The sequence below is a fragment of the Bombyx mori genome, chromosome 24, assembly GCF_030269925.1.
Source record: "Bombyx mori chromosome 24, ASM3026992v2".
NCBI lineage: Eukaryota > Metazoa > Arthropoda > Insecta > Lepidoptera > Bombycidae > Bombyx > Bombyx mori.
The window spans coordinates 18,417,747-18,440,921 of NC_085130.1; the positions used below are offsets into that span (position 1 = coordinate 18,417,747).

The 23,175-nt window shown below is 37.6% G+C and overlaps 1 protein-coding gene and 1 non-coding gene across 22 annotated transcripts in view; one reads left to right on the forward strand and one right to left on the reverse strand.

The window, feature by feature from the left end:
• Positions 1-49: 49 nt before the first annotated feature.
• On the reverse strand, positions 50-6,328 carry LOC101736315 (uncharacterized). Its single transcript, XR_009976592.1, has 2 exons — positions 6,222-6,328; positions 50-4,689 (listed from the first exon to the last, which is right to left on the reverse strand). It is a non-coding gene; the product is annotated as an uncharacterized LOC101736315 (transcript).
• Positions 6,329-7,946: 1,618 nt separating this feature from the next.
• Positions 7,947-23,175, forward strand: part of LOC101740817 (protein hu-li tai shao) — an 89,801-nt gene continuing 74,572 nt past the window's right edge. For 17 of the 21 annotated variants that reach the window (XM_038019923.2, XM_062675932.1, XM_062675936.1 and 14 more), the window contains exon 1: positions 7,983-8,271. The gene's annotated coding sequence lies outside the window, so the exon portion shown is untranslated. Of the gene's footprint in view, positions 8,272-23,175 lie in introns of all 21 variants that reach the window. The other 4 variants (XM_038019930.2, XM_062675946.1, XM_038019919.2 and 1 more) reach the window with 1 other exon arrangement.

Genomic DNA, 23,175 nt, shown 5'->3' on the forward strand with positions numbered 1-23,175 from the left:
TAAATATTCAAAATCAGTAATGAAATAGTAAAAATGAAAAATAAACACATAATTTTCAAACCATTTATTTTCACATAACTTCCTTGGCGAAACAGAAATATTGTGTAAATAAAAATACATACATACAGATCATAAATTTCAACTATCTTAAACTAAAAGCCAAGGAAACAGTTTTTACATCAATCAAAAAATTACATCAATTTAGAGTTTAAAATTAATTTTATTCTTAAAAAACAAACCCTAATTTCGTACAATAAAACGTGGTATTTACACGTGGGAATGAATCGTTTTTACCAAACATTTCAAAGATTACATTGTTCTTTTTGTTTTGTTTGACTTTTGCTGAAATTGGTTTTTACAATTTTCAAACCAACCAAAAAGCTAAGGTTCTTTTTTAAACATAATGACAGTAAAAATAAAAAATATTCTCGACATTAACTGCCAAATCAACTATGTACTTAACGATAGTTTTTGATTGTACAAAAAAACTAGCCATGAAGAAAACTCGATTGAAAAAATAGGTTTAAAATTTTCAAATTTGATAAACAAGTCAATGTCAATCAACTTTTTTTTTAGGTGCAGTTTTTTTGCACATACAGCCTCAAGATAATACATTTATAGGCGTGAAAAATTATTACGCATTTCCAAACCACAATCACAGATGGATATAAGAAAGCTTTTATTCAAATACCCTCATGAAGTTATTGCTCATTAGAAAAAATTTCAAGATTTATTTGTATTATTAAAGTAAAGCTCGTAATTTTGAGCTTTCGACTGTAAAAAATTCGTACAAAACATATATTGTGCTGGATTCATTCGTATCAATGCGGATGTCGTGACAAGCCGATTTGAATCGTTTTCGCTGCAACCTTCGTCAATCGCCCGTCCGCCGACCGCGTACGTGCTTATATATTATTGTAAAAAAATAACAATTGTATATATCGGTAAACTATTGAAGGCACCAACAACGCAGACTGCTGTGTTCTCGAAAGACGAAAAAAAAAAAAACGTGACAAACCACAGACGGAACTAAAAATTTCAAGTGACATTACAAATGTCACTTTTGTGAATCGGCGGCCATATTGTTTTTTTTTTTTTTACTTTGCTTATGTGATGTTTATTTTCGAATTTTAGCCAGTATTCAACAGAGTTATCAAGAAATTTTAGTCTTACGTTAACGTTGCTACAGCCGATAGTTCCGATGAGTTCACCGCGAAAGTTCTCCGTTTTCGAACACAACAATCTGTATTGGCGGGCCGCGCTATTGTAGTCTATGGAGGACACGGGTAAAACCGGGGGGAATGTGTGTGTGTATGTATTGTGTATATAAATATATCTATATTATATCCTATTTGGTTCGGTCGGCGGACGAGGTCGAAAAAAAAAATACAACGAACTATCAGTCTTATAGAAAGTTCCCGCGCGTTTTTTTCGTGTTAGCGCGCCTTTGTTGTTGACACGTAATAAAATCTTCTAGGTTAAAGATCGCTGCATACGTCACAAGTTCTATACGGACGGGATGGGTTCATACTAAATTAATATGAAAGAGGATATTTCGTATGCACAGTCACTCTATTCGTTCCGGAGATAGAATTAGTGACGTCTTGACGATGATATTTTCCAGTAAAGCAAAACATTATTTTGGCATTTGGCAAAAAAACTGATAAAATTGAGTCTCATCATTCAAAAGTTCTTTATAATGTGGTATTCTCCTTATTGTTCTCTATTCTACCACGTAAGATAGGAGCTACTTCCTCATCTAGAGCAGTAGCAATTAAAGCCAATTCTATCTATCCTTGTTCACAACACTAGCACGTTAGATCCGAGTACCCGTCCCATTCACATCTCGTTACGTATACACCGACCTTAAGTTAGCCTTGTTTTGTCTCTTTCGATGACACAAACAAAAAGCCATTCCTAGGACCGCGTTTATATGTAAACTATTGTCTGTAAAGTCGGTTTACTGACAATAGTTGAACGTGACAGCGTCATAAGAAAAAACTTTTTTTTTAGTTTAGCCACGTGATCGCGGAACACCTCGGAGCGAGGTAACGCCGCACGAGTCATGTTTTTTCGTGCGTGCAGCCGGCTCCATCGAATTATAAGACGTTGTCACGTCAAAAAAACCTTCGCATTTTACGTTCAAAATTCCTGTCAACACGTTCCAAAACGCATCAGGGGAACCATTACGTGTTGTCGTGAGAACGATTCAAGTCGGCTTCATGGTGTGGGGAGCCGGGCCCGCGCGGGCGTTAGCAGCGCGCGGGTACTGAATGTAACGGACATTAAACTATCACATATACAACTAGCAATGCCTTGTCACTTGATTGAAAACAAACAAAATTTCTAATTATTTTCAGTAAAATTACAACCCTCAAACACACTCCAAATTTTTAATACTGTGTACATACAGCCAAACCGACATGAAATACTACAGTTCTGTTTTAAATAAACTTCTAGATCAGTTCCAGATTTCATGGTCCGATGGTGTTCCCAAACCCATTAAATACATATATCAGTCTAGGTAGTTTATCTGAGAAAACTGATCAGTGTTACCGCAACGAATTAAGATTTTCCCCGAAACTCAATATGGCTCATCTTATAATATTGATAATGAAAATTAATTGTATCGAGGCATTTCCAAATAATGTTCAGTATCAAGCAGAACTTTATGGGAATTCGATAGTTCTATTCTGATATTCTTTTTAATAGTGACAAGGCATAAAAACAATTGGGAATGTGTACATAGCCAAAAGAATATTTGAATATATTGATTTGATAAGAAACAAAAATGGCTTCTTTGAAAATTTAATACTCAAATGATTCATAAAATATTTTAATGGCTATATACACACATAAATGCTTTTCTGTTCGTATAAAAGAAAACAGACAACACTTACATACTAAAAATAGCAGTGTATTGATTCATTATTGTATGAATGTATGAATAATAATCATTTAGGTCAAATTAAACTGAGCTTGGAGAAATAGCACCAAAGCTCAAAATGTGTACTCAATTATTAACGGTTTACAGTCCATTAATGGGCAAAAATGTCACCATCACTTATTACAAATTCATCGTAGCTATTAAACATCTCCACGTGAATACCGCCCCCATCTTGAGAGGTTAAGCTCAATTGTATGATATAACTGTCTCACTTGTCAAAATGAAATGTAATACAGAAATCGGTGGACTGATATGATGTACCCTTCCTTCCCAGCTCACATGATGCGTCATTCAGAAATTTGAAGTAAATTCAGGCCATGTTATGGGAAGCGGTTTCTGTCAGCTACAATCCTTGCCAATGTCATGTCGCTTAGTATAACCGATATTATTGTAGCAAAACTGTATGACAGCTATTCTACATCTTGTCAAATATACCTTAATGATACTTTAACCTCTTGAATGAGTTCAAAAGTTTTTAGTTTCCATTAAATGCTTATTATCCCTGTATTTATGAACAAATTATACATACATTCATACAATAAGGTCAATTTTGTATCACAATATGTAATATATAAAAAAACCCAAGACCCTGCAGGTCGTGTGTGCGTTGATCCCGAAAAAAAAAAGACGACAGTGTGAGATGACGGTCTAATTGTAAGAGTATGGGTATTTCATTGTTTTCACGTAAGACTCTGATGTCACCAAAATTAATAAATGACTCACAGTACATATAAAAAAAATTATTTACGTACTGATGCTCAGAAACATGACTGCGTGCCATTAAATTTGTGGCATTTTGCCTGGGAAGCACTTGTACTGTTAAATATATTTTTACTAACATGTCACTTGGTGTATTTGTGCCAGTAATCTTACTATGCGGTCGGAGCAATACTTTATCTGTTTGCATGCACAATGATAGATGACAACATGAGGGTAATAATCATTTTGGGGTACCTCGTCTAATCACTGTTGGTCATTCTCAACATATTTATAGTTTAAATGTTATTTTCACTTACAGAAAAACCATTAGTAAAATGTAAAGTCAATTAAAGTTTTTCACGAAACATACCTAACAATTGATTTATATATAAGCCAATCTTGACCTTAGAGAGATTGGAAATAGTCTTCTCGGGAAATGGTAAAAACAAATCTATTAATACACCAAGTGATATGACAGCAGTGGCGTGTCAATCTATCCAAATACGAGCTCCTAATAAATTCTATTACTGCAGTCCTCAGGAGTCAACTCATCTGCCGCAGCAGCCCATACTCGAAACAATTGGACAGTCATCGGGTATTTAAGCTACGAAGTCTAGTGGCCTGTTGAATCCGCCCTTCCGGTTCATGTACTGTCTGTATTTCCGTTTCAATACCACATGTACGTCCCCTTCAACATTACCATCGACTTTCTTACCTTTCGTTGTGTCGAAACCGCAAAAGCCCATAACCTTTAACATTTCCTGTTCCTCCGGAGTTTTTCCTTCTAAGTCTGCCGGTGTTATAATGGGGCGTTCTCCGATCGGTTTCTTTTGTCTCACGAATGAGGTGCTCGGTATCGGCGAGGGCGAATTCGATCGGCGGCGGCGCGGTGACGGAGACCTGCGTCTGTCGGGGCTGCGTCTCCGCCGGTCCAGGGAGCGGGACCGAGATCTGGTCCGAGGGCGCCGTCTCTCCCTCTCTCGCCTGTCTTCGCGGCGTCTGTCGTCGCGCCGCCGAGGGCTAGGCGACCTACCCATTGTCGTCTATGGAAATATTAGTTTTTTTATTATATTTCCTATCTATTTATTATATTTATATTATATTTTATTTATTATTTATATATATAGTAAGAAGCGAGTTCGTGAAGTAAGAGAAAGAAGATGCATGTGACTAGGAGATGTATGGAAATGGTAGTGCAAGGTAAGAGGGGGAATAGGTAGACCGCAGAAAACATAGATGGAGTGTGTGAATGACGATATGAGAGAGACAGGAGTGAGTGTTGAGAAGATGGCAGATAGAAGGGAATGGAAGAGAAAAATTAGTTGTGTCAACCCTACCTAGTTGGATAAGGTGGAGAAAAAGAAGAAGATTATATTTCCTATCCGGTAATAAACTTACGTCTTAAATATATTGATGGGTTCAATGAGCATTCAACAACTGTTACATTGGCAAATGAGAAGTATGATTTAATTGAAGACATGGGTGGATGAAAGGGATATGATACAATTTGTTAATTTTCAACAAAACTGGGAACAAATCATTTGTTACTTGTACTTTTTCTTCATACTTAACTCCTTCTTCACAGGCAATTTCTAAAAATAGCATTTAAAGCTGGAGTTTTAAGGTCTAATATGGTTTATAGGCACATAACACATTCATTCAATGTAAAAACTAAAAAATCTTAAAAATTCTTTAAGCCCTTCATCCACTCATGTCTTCAATTACAATGTTGGTTATTTTGTGGACCAGTCATGGGTCAATTACCGTGTCTACTGACAGTAGGTCGCACCACAAGCCTGTACGGATATGTACCATTATCCATGGCGACGTGGCGAGTCGAAGTGATGAATTTACAACGAAACATGAGTATCGATCAATTGGCGTTCGTGTTGTGACGTCTACAGCGTGTGGGGTACCAGGCGGCGTCATAGTCGTAACATACAGTAGAACCTACTTCAACGAGCTTTTTAGTTTTTCTGATACCGTCATTCGTAATAGCACGTGATTAAAAAACGTTGCTAGAAATATTTAATTGTGTGAATAATTCCTAATACGCTCTTTTATGTTGATGAAGAGAAACTTTCACGACCAGCCCTGTATTTAATAGAGTTTGCAGAATTTGAGTCATGAAGTTGATATCGATTTTGTAAAACGTAAAACTTATACAAATTCCCCAAGTGCATCTAATTGCAGTTAGTCAAAGGCGTGGGCCTGGGATGCTTCTGGATAGTTCTCTAGCCAATCTGCCATGTGCAATTCTACAGGGGACTAAAATATAATAGAAGTGTACGATATCCTAAATTAAGATGATAATTGATTGTTTTAAAAATATGGCCTTCTATGAAATTGTACAATTTAGAAATGAGCACGAAAACATACTTCTTGTTGGTCTTGATTAATTTAACTTATATTAATTTCATCATCAATTAACTTGGGCTAATTTAAATCTTATTTGCAATGCATTTTCGATAGGTTCTTTCTGCTTACAAGGCGTTTCGAATTAATGACTCGAAATAGACAAAATAAATCAAATATGAGTAGTATTGTAGTACAATAAAGAAATGTGAATATTTACCTTATTTTTAAGTCAACAGTATTTAAAATTTACATTTAAAACAAACAAAAAATTAACAACGCACACTTCCTATACGAACGCCATTTTTGAAGTAATGATATTATACTGGCAACTTTTTAACGGCATACTGCGTTTAGATAGTCAAAAAGGTTTTTAAATTTTCTACTTTTTATATTAATAGTAAAAGTTTAAATATTGTAGCCTTAAGTTACAAAACGCATATTTATATATCCTAACTCCCCTGTAAGAATTAAAACAAAAATGCTTGTAACTTTAATAAAAAATTTAGTTTATTATTTGAAATTTTAAAGAATAAAAACAAAACGCATAAACGCAACAAAATGTAAAATAAAAGTTCAGAGTGATATTTTAACTTAAGAATATATGTTTACGTGTCAATTAGGAGTTTAAGTTTAATTGAAACATTTAACAAATATTGAAATCTTTACAACAGATTAATTTTTTTACGTTTTAAAGTAAAACGAAAGTTTTTTTTGTAATGTTATCAACAATAAATCATTTTAGAAACAAACGGGAAAACCAAATAAATATTTTTCACAAAGTTGAGAATATTAACAAAATACTTCTTACTATCGTGATTTGAATGATTATGATTTATGACCTACATGATGACAATCTTTGTTTTTAATTTAAGCGCAAACACTCTACTTGAAACATAACGAATCAGTAAAATAGTGAAAGCAATATACAAAGACAATATTACTGCCAAGGTGTAGTCGTCCCATATCTTGAATTAAAACAATAACAAACTATGGACGCTCTCTGCAAATGATGAATACAAGTTCGTGCCATACAGAATAGATATGGCCTTATTCATATTACAATCGACTCCATGACACTTCTGAAGCTGAATGCGAATCTCTAATTAAGTCTGGACCGAAGAAAATTCCTATGGTTTCGTTATTGCAGATCACTTGGCAAAGATTAACCAACGTAAATGTTTTAGTGGTATTTAGTTCGATTTTGCATCTAAACGTCATCGGTGAGTGAAGATCTGGGTTTTCATTGCATAGTACTTCAGGGCCCCTCTGGTTCTCTAGTTACCATAGTCCGCATCCATCACAATGTAAACCACACCCCACTTGAAACGTCAGCTCAAAGGGAAAAGAGGAACGCCTGATTGCTTCGTGGCTGAAATAGATAAGGCGGTGATAACTACATATGTTTTCGAATCCCCTTATTGCCGGGGTTTATTTGCCTCTATTTCTGGCCCCCTTGCTCAATGAGTGCTGATTCAAGCGTACCTATATACGATGCAACTTTGCCTTAATTCACCCTAATCTGTTTGATTCAGATTCTTTCGAATAGCGCAAACATCAAATGCAGAATTAATTTTTTTAACAAGCCGCCATACTGCTTTGACGCCGAGACACACAACTGATTCATAGGTTAATTATTATACAGGACAATGGAACCAATCCATATTTACAGGCTCAGAGCTTTACTCATCACCAGCCCTTAAGAATTTAGGGGAAAATATAATACAAAGGCATTCAAAGGGGGACGTAGAAATGCTAGCTGGCTTTTAACGAGGTGGTAGATCAGCCTTTTTAAAATAATAAAACAGAGAGTAAGTATAACTTATAAAGCGATGAAACATTACAACTGATTTAGCCAATGTTTGGCCTCATAAACAATTTAAATACATATTTAACGTAAATTTGAATTCCCTAGTAGGACAAATTGCCATACTAAAAAAATAGCAAAGTTGAATCAATTACGGTGTGGGCGCTTTAGCTCGACTGTGGCGCCGTCACAGTAAAACGGAAAAAAGCCAAAACTCGCGCCTACATCGATTGACTTGGTAGCGTGCTGAATTTCTTTGAACGAACGAAATTAATGAAATAACGCCTGTACATGCGGTGTCTGTTAAGCTAGTGCTGTAAAAAATATAAAGAGAACAATAAGTGCGTGTTTTTACAAATATAATGTTTCGTGCTTAGTGCCTGTTACGATCGCCGTTCAAATTTGTGTGTGAATTTTGTGTGTAGTGATCATCTAATTTGTCGCTACGCCGGGCCATCTGCTGGTATGTATTGCACGCATTTGCCTTTCTAATGGTTCATCCTATTTGCATTTCCTCTAAGAAAGCGGTAGTTGTTGTTTTAGTCGCATTTTTTGTGACCTTCCTATTTGGGTGTGTCGTGAAAGACCGCTTCTGAAATGATGATTTTTTTTGTGACCGCCTCAAGTAATTAGTATCTCACATGATTTTATCACACACACTTATCGAAATACGTGCGGTTATCTGTCACGATAACTCGAAATTCTCAAAAAAAAAAGTTTTTTTTTTTAAATTTGCATGTTTCAACTCAATTTCATGTTTTAACTGCCTAATTAAATGGATTTAAAACTATTATATTCTTGTATTTATACAAGTTTTTGGGTGTGACATTTCGAATTTCGACATAATCTAATCGATAAGTGAAAGATGATGTCATACATCGGGCGAGAGCCGTGTATAACCCTGCCGTTTTCAACTGTAACTAATACTGACATAAAATAATCGTGTTCGCTTATTATTTCAATACGGTCGAACTATATTTAGTTTCAGATACATACTAGCGTAGGTACAGTAGGTAAAATATTACAGTCAGAACTATGCTATTTCTAAGGAAATAGATATTGTTAAACAGAAATGTACTTTAAGTTGTATGTACATTTTGATTGGACTACTTTGAACAAAAGTAGTATGTATTATGAACAAAAAAAAATAGTACATAAAGAAAGCGAAATATACCTATATTGGTTTTTTTAAATCTAATTCTATTCCTAATCTAATCTCATTCTAATCTAATGTATTATATAAAAAGCCCATTTAATGTTACAGTAAATCTAAAACTACTTTTTCTAAATAGTCTCTTTTGTCTAGAAAAATCACTGAATTAAAACAGCACTCACATCTTTTTATTAGTATTTTTACAAAGTAATAGTAGTGACAAAATTGTAATACTTTCCTGGTTTACACTAAATCAAGTCTTCAACTTTGAAACATCCCCTTATTACACAAAAGATTATTTTTGTCGCCTTGATAGAAAGAGTACCTCTTTTTTATTGTCCTTGTAGGCAGACAAACATATGGCCTTCCTGATTGCGAGTGGTTACCGTTGCCCATGGACAATGCCAGGGGCAGAGCCAAACCACTGCCTACTGTTAAGCAGAGCCGAACCACTGCCTACCGTTAAGTACTCTCCACAAGCCTCATTTGAGGAAGGACATGTCATAGCGCTCGGAAAACACTGTGGAGGGGAGCTCATTCTGAAGCTAGATGGTATGTGGCAAAAAAAATCTCTGAAAATGCACTGTAAAAGTACCCATGGCAAGTTCCTGTTGGTCGTGAACATCAGGAATTCTGGGGATACAAACAAGCTGCTGCCTACCACACAGAACTCCCCTTAAACACCACCTTTGAAAAATGACTTCAAATATATGAACTAGAGCAATATGTTTTCTTAATTTCGGTCATCAGATATGGACGCTGGCCATTAACGCTGGCGTTCCACAAGGTTCGGTGCTCTCCCCCACGCTTTTCATCCTGTATATCAATGACATGCTGTCTATTGATGGCATGCATTGCTATGCAGATGATAGCACGGGGGATGCGCGATATATCGGCCATCAGAGTCTCTCTCGGAGCGTGGTGCAAGAGAGACGATCAAAACTTGTGTCTGAAGTGGAGAACTCTCTGGGGCGAGTCTCCAAATGGGGTGAATCGAACTTAGTTCAATTCAACCCGTTGAAGACACAGGTTTGCGCGTTCACTGCGAAGAAGGACCCCTTTGTCATGGCGCCGCAATTCCAAGGAGTATCCCTGCAACCTTCCGAGAGTATCGGGATACTTGGGGTCGACATTTCGAGCGATGTCCAGTTTCGGAGTCATCTGGAAGGCAAAGCCAAGTTGGCGTCCAAAATGCTGGGAGTCCTCAACAGAGCGAAGCGGTACTTCACGCCTGGACAAAGACTTTTGCTTTATAAAGCACAAGTCCGGCCTCGCGTGGAGTACTGCTCCCATCTCTGGGCCGGGGCTCCCAAATACCAGCTTCTTCCATTTGACTCCATACAGAGGAGGGCCGTTCGGATTGTCGATAATCCCATTCTCTCGGATCGTTTGGAGCCTCTGGGTCTGCGGAGGGACTTCGGTTCCCTCTGTATTTTGTACCGTATGTTCCATGGGGAGTGCTCTGAGGAATTGTTCGAGATGATACCAGCATCTCGTTTTTACCATCGCACCGCCCGCCACCGGAGTAGAGTTCATCCATACTACCTGGAGCCACTGCGGTCATCCGGCTATGGAATGAGCTCCCCTCCACGGTGTTTCCCGAGCGCTATGACATGTCCTTCTTCAAACGAGGCTTATGGAGAGTATTAAGCGGTAGGCAGCGGCTTGGCTCTGCCCCTGGCATTGCTGAAGTCCATGGGCGACGGTAACCACTCACCATCAGGTGGGCCGTATGCCCGTCTGCCTACAAAGGCAATAAAAAAAAAAAAAAAAAAAAAAAAAAATGGAATTAATGAGGTTCGGAAGACAAGATCATATCATATTATATTAGCACTGACACAATAGGCAGTTAATTTGAATGCTAGGATTTCTATTTTAAATGGTTTCCTACACACCTTAACCATTCCAAAAATGAAATAGTTTTATCTGCACTCATTGCATCATGTTACTCATTGTATTCGTCATTTTATTTATCACTGCTCTGTAATCTAATGTAAATTGAACTTGTTGAAGTGGTCAAAGCTGTGTTTGCGGGAACCCCTCTACTCTGACCAGGTTCTGATATGGGACGGAGATCGGACAGGGATCGGTTCAGGGGTCAAAGCTGTGTTTAGATTAATATTGAAATTAGCAAAATAGAAGAAGTCTCCTTGTTTGATAATTGCCTTAAGTCTCCTATGCAAGATGACATGTTAAAATGCTTTTAGTTGCATTAATGCATCTGTGGAGTTTCACGAAATAAGTTTAAGTTCCTTCATCCAATCATTGGAGAAAAACTAACTGCTCTTAAAATATTGCTGCCCACCTTGAGACTTGACACCGAAGCATCCGTTGAATAGCAAAATGCCAGTCTTGCTCGTTGAAGTAGTGCGCATGGTAAAGGTTAAAGCTTAAAGTAAGCAAGACACTTGTGTGCTTTTTAATACACCTATCTTTCTTTGTGTTCAGGAGGTTAACACATTAGACATTAATGTGCCCATTGTTATATTATGTATTATTATTATAATTTATATGTGTAATGTAAATATATTATTATAATATATGAGATGGTATGAGGTTCCTTTGTGTCTCAACAGTTAGGTCTTTCAGTGTTATGCCTTAATTCTTCCACATAGAAGTAAGAAGTTTATTAACTTTTATAAAAAAATCTAATGAAATACGCACTTACAAATGTTCACAGTTGACTTCCACAGTGAAGGAATAACATGATCTAATGAAAATCAAACCCGCAAAATTATAATTTGCGTAATTGCTGGTGGTAGGATCTCTTTTGAGTCTGCACGGGTAGGTACCAGTGGTACCACCACCCTGCCTGTTTCAGTCGTGAAGCAATAATGTGTTTTGGTTTGAAGGGTGGGACGTTCGTTGTAACTATACTGAAACCTTAACTCATATCTCAAGATGAGTGGTGGCATTTACGATATAGAAGTGTGTGGGTTCCGGTAACCACTTGAACACCAGGTGGGATGTAAGCTAGTCCACGCAGCTATGCATAAAAAAAACATTGACCAGAACCTAAACCTCAACCCTGTGATTTATTACTCGACTAGCTGTTACCACAATTAATTTATTTGTGTGGTTAAGGAAATGTGTCAGTGTAATTTTCCTGTATGAATGAGAGGTTTTATTTTTATTAAAGGTAATCTGGTTGACTGGTAGAGAATGCCTTAGGCATTAAGTCCGCCAATGTAAATTTTACATTAAGTGTAATAAATAAATAAATAATCTATGTCACTCTCCTGACTTAATACTATAGCTTTAATTTTTTTTTATATCAGTCCATAGCTTTGTATCAATGTTAAAAAAGGACCAACAAACATACTTTGACATTTATAATATTAAGTATAATAACCGGCAAACTTCTTGAGCATTTGTTGACGTAGTGGGGGTAAGTTTGCGCATGGTACACTCACGTGCAAAAACATTACTTACTCTGCGTCATAATGCAATAAAATTATTAAAATCAACATATGTATTTATTTATATATTTATTAGAACATCAACAAAACATATAGGTTAATAATTGTAATAATTTAATCTTGGGGTAAAATAGATATTCCTTCTATTAAGTCAAAACTAGAGCTGTTGCCAGGTCTTGGTTTAGTTGAAGCGAAGCTGGTATTTGTAATTTTTTTTTCGTTATCATAATCTTGACCATCATTGTCATCACTGTTTTCATCACCCGAGTCGCTATCATCGTGATGAGTCGACATAGGGCTCATCGGCGTAGTTTACAACTCGGTCGATTCGGTCTTCTTTTTTGTCTATAGTTAATTATTTTTTGAAGATATTCGATTCGTAGTAATCGAATGTTACTTTTTTCATTTACCAGCTTCCGATTATTTTCTGTTCTTTTTTTCCATCTGAAGCCTAGCTCTTTCATAATTCGTCGTAAGCTTCATTCCGAGCCGTTAAAATTTATATCTTCTTTAAATTTTTCGAAGCCTTTCTACGGTACGGAGTTTGGCTGCTTGTTATGTAGTTATTATGAATACATCTTTTTATTACAGATTGAACGAAACTATCTATTCCGGTAACTTTCTTCTTCCCTGATATTTTCTTACCCGGAGTCCGAAACACGGCGAGCAAGCCAGAGCCTTTAGCTTCGTTAATAATGCACCTAACAGTACTCACTGATGTTTTTGTTGCTTCCGAAGTCTGTTTTAATTTTTCCATATCATTCTTCCCCTGTTTTATAATGAAGCAATATACGTCGTACAAAAATTTTCTACCCTTTCTTTTAAGTACTACACCAGTTTGTCACGGCATAGTGTATGTTTTATAAAAAATCAACAAACACTCAACAAATAGCAATGGCAACAAAGTCCACAAGCAATTATAACAAATAACTTAACGATTAATAACGATAGACTTTCCACTATACGCAAGCGTACTTTTGGGAGCAAGCGGAATGAGGGCGCGGTGCGGGACGCAAGATTCGACTGATCTACCAATAACGCGCTCGATACGATTTCCCCTGCCGTCGCGCCTCACCCTCACCACCAAAGTGATCTAAAATTCGGTTCTGCGCAGTCAAGGTCATTTGCTCAAGAAGTTTGCCGATTACTATATGTATTATTATTTACATTTTTTTTATTACTGAATATTAAATTTTTTTAACTATCTGTTCATTGTGAGTAGTACACTCATAGGAAAGGAATATTGATATTATATATTTATAATATTGATATTAGTATGTATTATTTATATTTAGAATTTTTTTTATGACTGAATATTAAAATTTTTGAACTACAGTCAAAATCTGTTATAACGACATCGAAGGGACTGCTCATATTCAGTCGTAAAAACCGATAGTCGTAACAACCGGTGATGTTTAATGTGTATGTCGTGCAAGTACAAACAAATCGATAGGGAATTATTGGAAAAATATATTTACATAATACGCGATTTTTCTTCAATATTAATTTGTTTTCTTTTTCTTTGCGACATTTTGAAAGTTTCACGAATAACTCCACAAAGTTTTGGTGCGTCTTGTGTATATATAATATAAGTAACAAACTAACTGAAGAGATATGAAGAAGCGGACTTTGACTCTACTGCATGCACGTGTTTTGTTTCTAAGAATTAGAAAATACCCTACACTAAACTAAATCCTATTGTTTTCTTTCCTGATTTTAATAGCCATTGAAGACAGATGTGGATACCTATTCAAATTGTTTACAATACAGCTTAGTCGGTCGTTCTAACAGATCTAATACTCCGAAATATTAGTTAAATGTGGTCGTTTTATGAGGTATGTCGTTATAAGCAATGTCGTATAAAGCAATGTTTTTAATAAGGCGGTCATATGGCATTCAGCCGGGACCTTTGTTCTAGGTTATTATAACCGGTATGTTGTTCTAAACGATGTCGCAGTAAACGGTTTTGACTGTATCTGTTTATTGTGAGTAGTACACTCATAGGAAAGGAACATTGTTATTATATCATAAAAAATATTAGCAATTCACAGTATATGTAGCGTATTAGAAGAAAATTAAAGCTTATAGCAAATCCATGACCACTGTGTGCTTTCAAATGTGATAACTCGAAGTTAGACCTTGTTTTTCAATGTCATTGGAATTTAGTGTTAACTTGACTAAAACTCTTTTCAAGCTTTCTTGATTCATTATGTGTAAGTAGAATTTTTCTTTTTCTTATTGCCTTTATCCTAAAAGCTTAGATGATGTTGGTAGTAGATACCAAAATCCATAGCTATCGACAATGTGACTCACTTTATATGAGACAATATAAAGCACTCTGATGCGAAGATATGTTTGTTTCATGTCAGAAATAAATGAAACAATAGTACTCACCGATACATTGGTTTTGCCTCTGTTAATTATAAAATTTAAAACATTATTTAAATTTATTTTAAAATACTCAATGTTAATGTATATAGCATATAGTAAATTATTATTTATAAAAAATTATCTGTCTATCAGAAGCTAAGCAAAAACCCCAATCGTGTCTACGACGTTTGCAAGAGCAGCTCAAATAAAAAGGCATTTAAAACAACAATAATTTACACGTCGGTCTATTTAAGATTTCTCCTTTTTGTAGTCGATCCTTATATCACAGGGGTGGTCGACTTGATTAGAACCAAGACCTATTGTCTACTGACGAAACACTCTGCGACCTACCAATGACCTTTCATGAAATTTAATTAAATAATGTAGTTCAGTATACAAATAAGTAGCATATATACTTTTATGAAAAAGATTAAAATAAAGCTGAAATCTATACTTCTATACATCTATACTACTTACTACTAATATTATAAAGAGGAAAGATTTGTTTGTTTGGTTGTATTGAATAGGCTCCGAAACTAATGAACTGATTTGAAAAATTATGTCACTGTTTGGAAGCGACACTATCTCCGAGTGACATAGGCTATATCTTTTTTAATAATAATTAGGGATTCTTACTAAAACTCCAATAATGTAACCCAAGGTGTAAGAAAATTACCTAAAATATTCTTTACATCGCGTGCCCTGCGAAAACTATTGATGATAGAATAAAATAATGTACTACGACTTTGTAGAACACATTATTATTTACAAAAGGTGTCGCGGCAGCATATATCTATTATAGCTATGCCCAATAAGTGTTTTTTTATATGAAAAAAAATAGAGCAACGTCAAATATCGTTGAAATTTTTGTTAAATACCCGAGCGGAGCCGGAGCGGGCCGCTAGTTATATAATAAAAGAGAACTATTGTGTAAAAGAGAGGATGAATAATGTGACGTAATAGTCATTCACAAATTATACAAGATGAAGATAATGCGTGCAGCAATTGGAGATTACATTGTGCAATCTGTTCTATGTATTTATATTTTTTGTCTTGCCACGATCGACTAAACTAATGGCCATGATTGACCGGTTGGCTGCTATATCAGATCTATTATAACCCAGCTATGAACCTTGTCTGATATCAGTGTACCGGTCGTCTTAGTCTTATAACATATTTACACAGACGCCACACTTGTAACCTACTTCCTTCAAGCGTCCCACCGCTGACTCACATGTGTACTAATTGATAATTAGCAGTTGAGTGATTACTTGTAATTGTACTTTATCGCATTGAAATAATAACAGTTATTTAATTCATTCTGATATTGATATTATTAATGTTGAATGTGATTAGTTTATTCAGCTATTGACAGAAGAGAGTTTTTTTGTTTGTTTAGGGTTCCGTATTAGAATTGGAAATAGGGATCCTCTTTTTTTTTCCCTACCTAAGCTGATAGCCTGGAGAGGCTAATTCAGCGTAACCTTAACTAGTATGTGAGCTCACGGGGCTCAAACGGGAGTGTTGGAAACGCGACCCACTGAAAAGATCCGGCGAGAAACTCAGTGGGTAGGGATCCACAGCTTTCACATGTTCTTTGAATTGAGACTGCGAATTGGTAAATGTAGTGCAGGATGCCCTCTGGCTGGTGTAGAGACTGGATAAGAGAAGCCGAGGATCGTGCTCAGTGGCGTGCTATTGGAGGGGCCTACGTCCAGCAGTGGGCTGCTATACGTTGATAAAGATGATGTTGATCCTCAGCTTTATCAGCGGTATCAGGTGGGCTGTATGCTTGTCTCCACTTCGATAAAGCGGCACGACACGTGAATCCTCTCATCGTGTCCGCCGGTAACTACATCCCCGATCCTGCTGACCAAATGGTAAACAGTCGACGTCGCCCAAAACACGTTATCTCGGATCCTCCCGATCCACTAACGGTGCTTTTAGGTACCCCAAGCACCGGTCATTGTCGAACTAGTCGCTTGCGACGAAGGGCTCGAGGAGTAAATTAACCCACAGACACAGCCCACTGAGTTTCTCGCCGGATCTTCTCAGTGGGTCACGTTTCCGATCCGGTGGTAGATTCTGCGAAGCACGGCTCTTGCTAGGGCTAGTGTTAGCAACGTCGTCTAGCTTGAGTCCCGTGAGCTCATCTACTAGTTAAGGTTACGCTAATATGTACGCCGGTCTCTCTAGATCGTACGAAAAAAAAAAAACAAAGAAATGTATCTTCTTCTTCTCAGTCGTGTCACTCTTGACAGAGTGGTCGTGATCGTCATGTAGTGTTGGAAGGGGCAGACTTGATGCGTCTCACGATGTCGCGCCATCTCTCCCTGCTCGAGGCCATTCTACTGCACTCATTTAGGGGACCTCCCACTGCAGTTTTAATTTGGTCGGTCCACCAAATTAAATCTGCAGTTAAGAAATGTATACTTGTCTACAAAAGGCAATAAATACTATGTACTCATTTTGAAGCAGAGACCAGTCATAATTTGTATGTTTTGAGCTGAAGCCTTGAGTTGGGTGACGGGCGGTATTGCGCTATGGTTGAGAACCAAACGTCTCCACCGGAACACGGTACGTTAGTCGTGAAGATAAAAATAAATGTAAATAGACATGGTTTAACAAAAACCGACTTCAAATAGAAAAAAAAAGATATTCCAAAACAAATTTAATATACACTAAAAACAATAATCATCGAAATCGGTTAGCGTGATATTGAGTTATTGAATTATTCATCTATTTGTCGCGCACGTACTTAATGCAAATTATGTATATGGTTTTCTCATGGATACCATTATCATAACTGGACTAAATTGTCACACGGGAAGCGTCAGCTTTCTAATTGATAAAGAATCATCAAAATCGATTTACCCAATCAAAAGTTATGAGGTGACCAACATAAGCGCGTAGGTAGGCAACGGCTAGGCTCTGCCCCTGGCATTGCTGAAGTCCATGGGCGACGGTAACCACTCACCATCAGGTGGGCCGTATGCTCGTCTGCCTACAAGGGAAATAAAAAAAAATAAAAAAAAGTCGAATTGAGAACCTCCTCCTTTTTTGAAGTCGGTTAATAAAAAGACACGTGACCCGTACGTTCTAGTATATGTGCATTATTTGATTTAATCAAACGCCGCGCGCCTTATCAGCGCCCTGGCCTAGATAATAACGCTGAGGCAATAAGCAATGCAGGAAAAGTTGATATGTATTAATAAAACTAAAACCAAGCCAAACATGGGAATGTGTATTGAACATGTTTCAATCCTATAGGCGGGTATGGGTCATGATTCGAGTGCTCTTAAGTGAACGATGCATGATATGGGGTCGTTGTCGCAATTAGGTGTTTTTTTGACGTGATAACGTTCTTTCAAATCGATTAGCTGTACCCGTCCGCTTCGATGGGCATTTAAAATTAACTTTATTATTTTTCACCCCCACAAAGATTCTCATCATTAACGTCCCCGCAACTGGTGTAGGGAGTCCAACACTCTTATAAACATTAGCCTATTCATTAAGTACATGTATTTTCTGCATGGATACGAAGTTTCAAGTCAATCGGATGCATGGTTTAGTAGTTATAACGGAACATCCGTAAAAACCACTGTAGATTTGTATATTAGTATAGATGAACGGCAACTGCACGCACGAAAAAGTGTCACGTTCCGCCTGAGCGTGATCGTGCAAGCGAGAGCCCGGAACAAGCGATAGAGAGGCAATATCGGCCCAAGCGTTGGCTTGTGACACGTTTATCTCTCTTCTGGCGTGACGTCAGAACTAGCAGTTTGAATAGTTCCGCTACTGAGTTTATCATCACTTAAAACTATCGCCCGTAAACCGATTTTGCAGACAATCAAGCAAAGCATTGTAATTAGCTTCGTGTGTAATCTAACATCTCGTGGGGTTAGTGCCACACGATCCGGGTTTGATATCCGGTCGCTCAGTATACTTCATCGCCTTGGATGGCTTCGACAAGTTTCAATCACAATTAATCTAAATTTTTAGACATAGTAGGCAGACGATCTTCTGGTGGTAGGACCACTTGTGAGTCCGCGCGGGTAGGTACCACCACCACCCTGCCTATTTCTGCCGTAAAGCAGTAATGCGTTTCGGTTTGAAGGGTGGGACAGCCGTTGTAACTATACTGAGACCTTAGAACTGAAGTCTCAAGGCGGGTGGCGCATTTACGTCGTAGATGTCTATGGGCTCCAGTAACCACACCAGGTGGGCTGTAAGCTCGTCCACCCATCTAAGCAATAAAAAAAATAAAAAAAGATCATACGGCCCACATAATGGTAAGTGGCACGACCAAGTCGCTGCCCGAAACGCATGTATAAGGCATGTCCCGCTCCCTTCAAACCGAAATAGGATAATGGTGGCGTAATATTAGCGGAACCCCATCTCGTATTCGGTGGACGATGGCGGTATAGACATGGTCATGTCCTTGGTAAAGATTTAATAGAAGTCTAGTGGGATTTTTTTCTCCCCCACTTCTTCGCTGGTAGCCTATAAGGCTGTTCCGGCTACGCGCGGACGGGTAGATGAGCTCACGGACTCAACCTGGGAGAAATTGTTAACACCAACCCCAGCAAGAGCAGTGCTTCGCTGAATCTACCGCTGGATCGAGATCGTGACCCACTGAGAAGACCCGGCGTGAAACTCAGTGGCAATAATAATGAACGGCCGTCTGGTGTAGTGGTAAGTGACATGGTCACTACATAAGGGGGTCGCGGGCTCGAATCCCGCCAAGAGAAGATATTTGTATTATAAATATAAATGTTTTTTCCAGGGTTATGGATGTATATTAAATATATGTGTGTGTATATAATAAAAAAACTTACATTTATTTCCGTTATCTGGTACCTGTAACACAAGTCCTTTACGAACTTAACACGGGAACAGTTAACGTGGCGTGATCGTTAGTAAATATTTATATTTATTTATTTTTTAATGAAGAAACTACCGCATCTACGAATTTGGATACTCCTTGTTCTGTTTCGTTAACCCACCAGTCCATTAATGCTCCACCCATTAGGAATAAATTCTGACAATAGCTGACGCGGTTCGAGTCGCTGGCACACCGCCAGACTCAAGGGATTCCTTATAAATATCGCTCCTTTAAGGATGTCTGAGTATTCATTCGAAATATGGCATAAATAAAATGACGTTACTATTTTTAAATTGCTAAAGGACATTTTGGCGGGAACGCGAGGAGTGAATTTGTGTGTGATTTGTTTTATTTTATCTATTTAGTGTTTTCGAGGTTTAAATGTGTAATAACGGTGATTTATTAACTGTTTAGTATAACTGTGAAAGTGTACAAATGTGGGAAAATGAAACAAAGTCGCTGGACGTACGTAGCTTCTCGGGATCCTCCAAAAAGTCAACTGAAAAAATCTCGGTAAATGACCACCATTTTACTGAGATTATATTTCATCCCATATCATTTCATTTCATGCCATGTTTCATATTAATCAACTTCATTTCGTTTCATAGTATATAATTTTTTGTAATAAAAAAAGTTTTCATAAAAATTAAAATAAGACTTGACCTAAAAGTCTTAGTTACCAGGTCATAAAATCCCTTAATCAATTGCCAAACTGGTAGTCTAGTTTTTAATGCGCCTTTATTAGCTTCATACCGTGATTTTGACCCCCTTCAAAACGTCGGATTGACTCGAAATTTGACGTACTCATCAAGAACTGATGATGACAATTCAATATTTTAAACAGTTAGACCCGTTATTCTTCGAGTTTTGGCAGTCCAAACAAACTCGTTTAAGCATCACTACTTCTTTTTTCACTTAGCAAATTGGAAACTATTGTATTTGTCTGAATGTACATGAATGAATAATTTATGATACATAATGCAACTTAAACTAAAACAATTGAAATATAAATAATAGTGTTAAAAAAAAGCAACTAAAAACACGCTTTTATAGAAAATCCGACTAAAAAATAGAAAATAAATTTATTGTAAAAAAAAAAAGCGTGGAGTACTTGTTAAGATATTAACAAAATGATCTTTCTGCTCATTCATATCTGTCAATAAAATTTAAATTTAATTTTTTTAAGACGAGCCCACGTGATGCTGAGTGTTTACCATCGCCCATGGACTTCAGCAATGCCAGGGGCAGAGCAAAGCCGCTGCCTACCGTTTAATACTTTCCACAAGCCTCGTTTGTAAAATAACATGTCATAGCGCTCGGAAAAAACTGTGGAGGGGAAGCCCATTCCAAAGCCGGTCACTTCGATAAAGTGGCACGACACGAGAATCCTCTCATCGTGGCCGCCGGGAACTACACAGCCGATCCTGCAGACCAAATGGTAAACAGTCGACGTCGCCCAAAACACGTCTTTCGGATCCTCCCGATCCACTAACGGTGCTTTTAGGTATCACAAGCATCGATCATCGCTCTCGTCGAACCCGTCGCTTGCGACGAAGAATCTCTGTACTGAGATTCTCGCGGGATCTTCTCAGTGGGTCGCGTTTCCGATCCGGTGATAGATTCTGCGAATCTAGGGTTCGTGTTAGCAACGTCATCAGGTTTGAGCCCCGTAAGCTCACCTACTAGCTCGGTGACGCTGATATGGTCTCCATCGGCTTAAAAATTAACATAGATACGATTTGTAAGATCGTGTGGTTGGTGCTTTTCACTAACTCCTTGAATCTATTTATGATTCCTCCGAAGAAGTCTTTTGTGAGCGTTTTTTACGAAAATATGCGGCGCAACACGATAACGCTCTTATCGCGACCGCTTCAGATAACATAACCGACCCAGACGACGGGGCAAGGCGTAATCGCATAAGGCAAGGGTAAGTCGTCGTGGCCTAAAGGATAAGACGTCCGGTGCATTCGTATGTAGCGATGCACCGGAGTTCGAATCCCGCAGGCGGGTACGAATCTTTCTAATGAAATGCGTACTCAACAAATGCTCACGGTTGACTTCCACGGTGAAGAAATAACATCGTGTAATAAAAATCAAACCTGCAAAATTATAATTTGCGTAATTACTGGTGGTAGGACCTCTTGTGAGTCCGTGCGGGTAGGTACCACTACTTCGGCTATTCCTGCCGTGAAGCTGTAATGCGTTTCGCTTTTGGTGGGGAGGCAGCCGTTGTAACTATATTGAGACCTTATAGCTTACATCTCAAGGTGGGTGGCGCATTTACGTTGTCGATGTCTATGGGCTCCAGTAACCACTTAACACCAGATGGACTGTGAGCAAGGAACTTATTTCGGATACGTCAGGCATCTTATCTAGTAAGCCACGACGATTTCAAATCTTTGGTATGGGAGCTAGCCACTGGGAATTCTTAAGGGTGATTCTCACCTTCAGAACCTGAATAGATATGCTTCAAAATAGTTTGTGTCAGACCATTAAAACTGTTTTAAAAACGAACTAACGACCGGTACGGTCTTAAAGCTTTTCAATTTATAACACGAGGGGCTTTTGAAAGCTCGTTGCGTAAATATAAAAGTTCAAAACTTTATACCGTTTGGCAGACTGCAAGGAACCGGCAATACTGGTTTTAAACCAGCACAACCACTGGAAGCTACGCGTGAGTCATGCTATGCTATACTATGTTTTTTTATATCACAAACTAGCGACCCGCCCTCGCTTCGCTTCGGAAACATGAAATTTTATTATTGACTAGCTTTTGCCCGCGACTTCGTCCGCGTGGAATAGTTACTTTGGCATAACGCTACATTTTACCCCCCCCCCACTTAATTTACAGTACTCAGGATTGGAACTTCATTGCTGAACCGGTAGATGGCGTTGAAGAAGCTAGATTTTTGAGATTTTTTGACAAACAACTTTTTAATTTTTTGTAAAAAAATTTTTTTTCTTCTTAATAAAAAGTATCCTATGCTACTTCTAATACCTCCAAGAATATGTGTACAAAGTTTCATGATGATCGGTCGAGTAGTTTTCGCGTGAAAGCGTTACAAACAAACTTACATTCACATTTATATATTAGTAGGGATTATTTACGACATCACATTAGAAACCTCAAAAATAACAGTATTTCTCCACTATTTAATGGATGTTATTATACATATAAACCTTCCTCTTCAATCACTCTATCTATAAAAAAAACCGCATCAAAATCCGTTGCGTAGTTTTAAAGATTTAAGCATACATAGGGACATAGGGACAGAGAAAGCGACTTTGTTTTATTCTATGTAGTGACGGACTCATTATTACGGTTGTACAAAGTAGTTGTTTGACTTCGACGGTGAAGGAATAACATCGTGTAATAAAAATCAAACCCGCAAAATTATAATTTGCGTGTGTGTACTGGTGTACCTACTGGTGGTAGGACCTCTTGTGATATGCTTAGGTTTTAACAACTCATGTAGCGAATGTTAAAACATTTTTTGTTTTTTTTTTATTAGGTTCACACAACTGGATAACACACATTAA